The sequence below is a fragment of the Lactuca saligna genome, chromosome 4, assembly GCF_052625555.1.
Source record: "Lactuca saligna cultivar CGN05327 chromosome 4, ASM5262555v1, whole genome shotgun sequence".
NCBI classification, from domain to species: Eukaryota; Viridiplantae; Streptophyta; class Magnoliopsida; order Asterales; family Asteraceae; genus Lactuca; species Lactuca saligna.
Genome location: NC_136420.1, coordinates 230967821 through 230975408, shown reverse-complemented (window position 1 = coordinate 230975408; position 7588 = coordinate 230967821).

Genomic DNA, 7588 nt, shown 5'->3' with positions numbered 1-7588 from the left:
TCCTCGTAGAGAGAACTAAACTAGCATACAATGCTAAACTCATACTATCAGGAATAACCTAAACAGGCTACCCTACTGCTGTCTACTCAACCCTAGCATGCAATTCTTTCATATACTGAAGCACATAAAGCAGGCACATAAGGCATCACTCCTAGATTCTTAGCCTTACTCTAGCATGTTGTTCTACAAAAGCTGATAAACATAACATAAACTTGTATGGGTATTTTGGGGAATACTTACTTGAGCTCGGCCGGTCGCGCACGTCACACACTTTGTTCTTTCTCAAACTCTTTTCTTAATTTCTAGAAAACATTTTCTTTTAGAAAATCTTTTAATCCCTCGATTTGAGTTCAGACACCCCCGAAGGTGTGTCCGAATCCCTCAAACCAGGGCTCTGATACCAACTTGTAACACCCCAAAATTACCGGTTAAAAATTTCATTTTTAATTTAGGTTAAAACGTAAAACATCATTACAAAACATTCATGATAATAATCCATGTTTGAAAACCGGTGACATCATAATAAGAATTCAGAGTACATCCCAGAAAATCCATAGTGCGGAAAAACAAAAGCGTATGTGTGATATGCTACTACCGCGCCCACACTCATGAAGATATGGGCCCTGCCCACACTTCGCTAGCCAAAAGATACGGGCCTCGCCCACACACTAATACCTGGGAGATACGGGCCTAGCCTACACTCCACTCTCGGAGAGATACGGGCCTTACTCACACTTAGCCGCTATCCCATAATATACAAGTATCACACAGACAACAAGTATAGACAACTCTATCATACTGGCATATATCATAGTCAACTCATTATGAATCTGTCCTTGTATTGGAAAAATTATAGAAATATCACCAGGAGTAAGATTAATGATTCGTAAATTGTAAATTTTTGAATTTTAATTCTAGTTTATCCATGAATATTTCTACGACGTTTTGTTGCTTCCAGATTAGGTGAAAATCGCCTTTTTCACTAGCTGGTCAGAATTTAGCTACATTGATAGGTATTTTTGTAAAAATCATATAAAATATTAGAAAAATCGTTTGGACCTTCAAAAGTACTTTATTAAAAGCTAAAAGTCTGAAATTCTGGAATTTGAAATAGAAATGAAATTTCTATAGGTTCCAAGTATGATAAAACAACTCTAAACAGGTGGTTGTTTTGGGTCCAAAATTGGGAATTTTAATTGTTAGTTGATTTATACATTTGGGTTATAAATTTGTCATCTTTAACTCCAATAAACTTGTTATTTAAAATGTAATATGGGCAAGGCTAATACTTCAACCAATACATGACTTGAAGTGTGAGTTGTCACATCTTTTGCAAATGTGAGTCAACTTTGTGGTTTTAAAAAGTACATTGTTATGAGTATCTCATATCTTAGATGGATTGGGATGAACCTAGTTATCTAAGATGCATGTCACCCTTTTGATGATTGATTTTTATACCATTATTGTTGAAATGTTATATGTGTAATTGTATCTAGGATGTTGCATGCTAGACTATTTTTTGTTTGATGTGAGATGTGAGCTAGGATCATGCTAGTTTGAGTGATTTGTATGAACACTATGTGATGTGGGCATGATAATACTTGTTTGAAAATGTTTGCTTAAGATGTTTTAGGCAAGCATGTTAGAGTTATATAATCAACTTTTATGTGTTATGAATGGAAGTAGTATGTGATGTAAAATGTAATAACTTAATGGTATCTAGGGTGTTGCTTGCTAGACTCTTCTTTGTTTGATGTGAGATGTGAGCTAGGATCATGCTAGTTTGAGTGATGTGTATGAATATTATGTGATGTGGGCATGTTAATACTTGTTTGAAAATATTTGTTTAAGATGTTTTAGGATATGCATGCTAGAGTTGTATACTCATTTTTGATGTGTTGTGAATGGAAGTAGCATGTGATGTAAAATGTAATAACTTAATAAAATTACATGTTTGCATGAAAATAACCTTTAAAGAGGTAATATGTTAATAAAAGAAAATTCATAATATTTACATGATTACTTGAAAGGTTAAAAGGGTAACTCCTTATTTAATTAATCATTATTAAATTTAAAAGGGGAACACACTAGTAGGGCGAAGGGTAGTAACCTAGGTAAAGGTATATACCCAATCCGGATATTATGATGGCCTAGTGGGTTGAAAGATACCTATAGGATAAAAAGCTTAAGCCAACTTTGACGTCGAATGGTTTTTCTAGACAATTACTCTGGACATGGTCTTGGTACACCTTGGTATATCGGGGCTAGAGTGATGTTGGTCAAGAGGTAGGACCAATGCAAACATCATGTGGGATTTGGGAGGTATATCATGTTGGAATTGGCACCACTCATACCAATCCTTAATGAAAACACATGTATATGTATGTGCACAGTCGGAGTAGCGAACGGAGCGCACTGAGAGCAATGATTATGGGTGAGAGTCGCACCTCACTTTGTGCATTGGGTCTTGTCGGTCATGTTAGTAGCAAATGGGGTCTTGCTTTGGGGGGTTTTCCGATGAGTAAATAGACCCTAACTAGCAGGTATACCTTATTAATTAAAGCGGTGGTGAGTAGTAAGTAATTATTAATGTAAAGCGGAGAACAAAAAAATATTATACTAATATTTAAGCGGTGAATCGATAAAATAAAATTAGTTATAGCGGTGTTGAGGAGAGTAACTAATAAATGAAGATCTAAAAATAAGAACTAAAATACGTTGAGCTAAACCTGTTTTTGATATGCGGTGCGATGTCATTATGTCTTACTTGTGAGTCTTTGACTGTGTGTGGATGTTTTGTGAGAACCCATCTCTGATATGAATCTTCTCTTAACACTATACTATATTGACTCACTTAACTTATGCTAACATTTGTTCTTTGCTTGCTAGTTTTCTTTCTGTGTTGGAACAGGTAACTTGCCATGATGCCTTGGTGAGGATGAGAGCTTTTGGGTAGTCTTAGTTAGTATATTTAATTATGATACCATTTGAACATGTTGGGTTTCATCATTATGTTTTTGTGAACTTCAAACTTTTGATGGGTTTGTTTTGACATTAAAGTAACAATGGTGATGTTTTTTTTGAAATAAACATAATAAGACTTCTACAACGTATCTCATTAAATAATGTTTTGAAAATAAAAAAGAAAACAATTTTGGGGTGAAAAATCATAGTGTTACAAGTTATTAGTTAGATGTTCTAGTTTTGGAGAGGTAAGTGGTGATTCTTGAAAATCATAAGAAGAATTAAGTAGTATTATTAGCAAAATGACTTAAGTGATTAAGAAGTTACTAATTAACATACACTTCTCTCAACCATTCCTCTTATCTTAATTGATTTAGCCACAATATTCCTTACATGAAATCACTTTATGTCATAATCCATAACTAGTCATCCACTAGATAATAATACATATGTACAAACAAATACATGTATTTTTGGTATAAAATAACAATGTAATTTTTGTGTATTTGAACTTAAATGTTTATGTTTGATTCTTTTATTCAAAAACATTAAGATACATTCTAATTATGTCTTATAATAATCAATTTTATATTTTTATTAATTAAATATGAAATTTATTGACCAATGTATAATTTCGTGACATTTAACCAGTTAACAATATCGTTAAACATGTTTCGTCACTTTGGTTCGTATATTTGTCAAATTTCAATCGTTCACAACCACTAGGCACACGTTTTATATAGAATTTAAATTACTCATCAACTAGAGACATTGCGATACGGTAATTAAATTTGTTGCGTTCAAATGATGTTATACACTAATTTTGAAAAATCGATGTTGGTTCATACTTCATAGTCATACGTTGTAACGGAATTTATCATTAGTCGCTTGTTTTATTTTTCATAGGAACTTATCTAATAAACATGTTAAATTCCTTCGGTCATTTTTGATAAAATGTTCATATCGCTTAAAAGTCAAAATATAGTATTGTACGATCGTTCCTATTTTTACCAATTGTTACATCGGGCCACTAATTTGTGTTATATATATATATATATATATATATATATATATATATATATATATATATATATATATATACATACATATAAGTCAAAATATAGTATCGTACGATCGTTCCTATTTTTGCCAATTGTTACATCGGCCCACTAATTTGTGTTATATATATATATATATATATATATATATATATATATATATATATATGCATATGATGTTGCTAGGTTGTAGTGACTTGTTAGATTGGTAGATCTGTATGATTATCTTTATTATCTAGTTATCGTTTATTTGTTGCATATGTCGTCATATTGGTGGTTGGGTTGAAGCGGGAGGTTAACAGACCCTAGAAGGGTGGGTCGAGGTGGTACTACATCACACGATAGACTAATAAACCCATGATGGTTAGGTTGAGGCTATAAGCCAACAAAACCTGGATGGTTGAGTTGATGCAGTATGCCAACAAACCCTGGATGGTCAGGTTGAGGCCATAGGCTAACAAACCCTATATGCATGAATTGTAATTGTTATTGTATTATTGTTTGGAGTATTTTGGTGAAAATCAATAAGCTTTGGTTTACAAATGGATTTTATGGTTCTAGGTACTTTGTATGATCAGGGGAAGGAAAAGGGTTGATCATACACATCATCCTATGGATTTTATGACTTGAGAGATGTTTTGATACTCTGATTTTATGATTATGATTTGGAACAATATTTTTGTATAACGAAAGATTTTATGAAATAGTTTCTGAAAAACAAATTTTTTTATCATTATTTTTGGAATGTTACACATATCATTGCTTGGAATCAATAGTTTAAATCAATGAATCCTAGAAAGTAAAATACCCAAATGCCCACCATGCAACTAGAATTTGATTCAAACCACAAGGAATCTCACCATAAGGCAGAGGGTTGATAATTGGATCATTGGTTGAAGGAAAATATATAATGTAACCATAAGTTCAAGCTCATATCGCTACTTGAAGCTTCAAATTCAGATTTAAAGATCTAGGGTTTTGGAAACCCACTAAATCACATTCAAACTTACAAATCTCCCTACTAATTGTTAGTTGGAATTTGTAGATTGATCAAGGAGTTAAACTACATCACTAATTTCACAATAATCACCCAGATCAAGCATAAACTTAGATTTCACCATTGACGACTAAGAAACTTATCAAAAACAACTCCAATCTCAAAAATCATACAAACATTTGTTGATCGGAGCTTGGAGATGGATTAAGGGAAGAAACTACATCATTAATCTCATATAAACAACGCAAATGAAGTATAAATTTTGGATATAAAATTCCATAAAACCCTGGTTACAAATTTAGGGGGAAAGAGGATGAAGAATTTCCTTTAATGCAATCTCTTGGAAGGATTTGAGTAGAGATTTATCAAGAATTTCCAATCACCAAAAGACCATGGATTGGAGGTAGGGGTGGGGAATCGATTATGGAGGTGGGAGAAAGGTTGGGCTCAAGTGGAGAAGAGAGTGGGAGAAGAATGAGTGAGAAAAGACAACCAACAAAGTTAAATTAGATTAGTTCTTCAACAAAGGCGCGATGCACTTTCCAAGGGCGCAGGGTGCTTCCCATATAGTATGTAAATTAACAGATTTGGTCCTTCATTCAAAATTCCTTTCAGAAATTGTCCCAAAGGTCACTTAAAACTTACATTAGCTCAATAAAGGTCCTTTAATATCTTAACTTATAAAAGAGCGACCCTAGATGCTCACTTGTTCAACTCGTCGTGAGAAACACAAGTTTCCCAAACTTGTCACTTTTGTTCCTTAAACGCTAAAAGTTTTCTTTTGACTCCCAAACTCTATCATAACATATTTATGGCTTAGAAAATATGTTTATTAGGGTTATTAATCAAAATTATTTACTTCCATCTATTTATTTATTATATTTCAATTTATTTTTTTATTTCTTTTAAAGAAACTTTTATTTTTACCAAAACACCCAAAACATCTAGCCCCAAAATCGGATGTTAAATGTTAACTACGAAATGTAACAATTGTGAAGAGGATTTGATGGGCATGATTGATAGAGAAGAAGATGAATAATATCCCTCGACCACCATCGATTTCTTATTTCACAATAATCACCTCAGATATGGTCGAATACCTCCAATACAACAGGTACTACCTACGGGTTTCAATGGCAATACAATAATATCCCTCGACCACCATCGATTTCTTATTTAACTCTTCCCCTTCATCTTTCTCGAATATTAACGATGAGGAGGTTGATGCGTGGTTATATGGGAAAGTGAAACGCAGGAGATGATGAAACAAATATGATTCAATCTCCTTACACATCGTCTTCCTAGCATTTCAGAATATATCACCGATTTTGGAGATATGTCTCCATTTTGTATCAAATAAGAATGACTAGAAGACACGGTGTTTTAAAGATAGGAACAGGGAGGCGGTGAGGCGAGTCTATACATTTAGCCAAAGCCAAAACCAGAAAACCCGAGCCAAACCAGAAAAGTTTGGCCAAACCACCTAAGCTGACACCTCCAAACTTGTATTGTTCACAAGCCAGTTTCCTTATATATATATATATATATATATATATATATATATATATATATATATATATATATATATATATATATATATATATATATATATATATATAGGGTTTAGTTCAAATGAGAACACTATTTAATGTGAGAACGTGAGAACACTACTTTATGTTACTATTCTACTATGAATTTTGTATATACAACGATATGACATTATTCATCAACAAATATACGAAAAATCACACATTAATATTCACATTAAAATTTTGTATGTACAACTTTATGACATTATTCATCACTGAATATAAGAACAATCACATATTTAACATTCACATTAGAATTTACTAAATTACTACATATATATAAAAAAATTATAGTAGAATAGCAATATAAAATTGAATATATTCATATTATAATTACTACAATACTATACATATTAAATTCATAGTAGAATAGTAACATAAAGTATTGTTCTCACGTTTTCACATTAAATTGTGTTCTCATTTGAACTTAACCCTATATATATATATATATATATATATATATATATATATATATATATATATATATATACACACACACACACACACTAGTTGTGTACCCGCGCAAAGCGGCGGGAGGAAAGTGTTTCCAAACAATGATTAATTCATTTCAGTGAATAGTTTGTTTGTTTATACAAAGTTAAACCATAAAAATCATTACGTATCAACCAAGTTAAACCATAAAAAATATAACGTATCAACCAAGTTACAAAATATTGATAATTCTTTAGTTCTTACAATATCAAAAAGCTGGTAATTCATTTTGTGTCACTTCCTTGCAAATTGCAATTAAGCAATCAAAATTTTAACTTCAAATAACTATAACATCTTAACTTGTTTCGAAACTTTGACCGGTTTGATGGATTGTGGGTTTGTAATATTTAACCCGGTTTTTTTTAATTCCACTCTATGTTGAGTTTATTTTCTGGTACTGAAACCAAATTTATATTATAATCTTAACACAATTGTTTATCAAGAGTAGTTTCCTTTCCGTTAATAGTTTCGCTTAGGCAATAATTTTG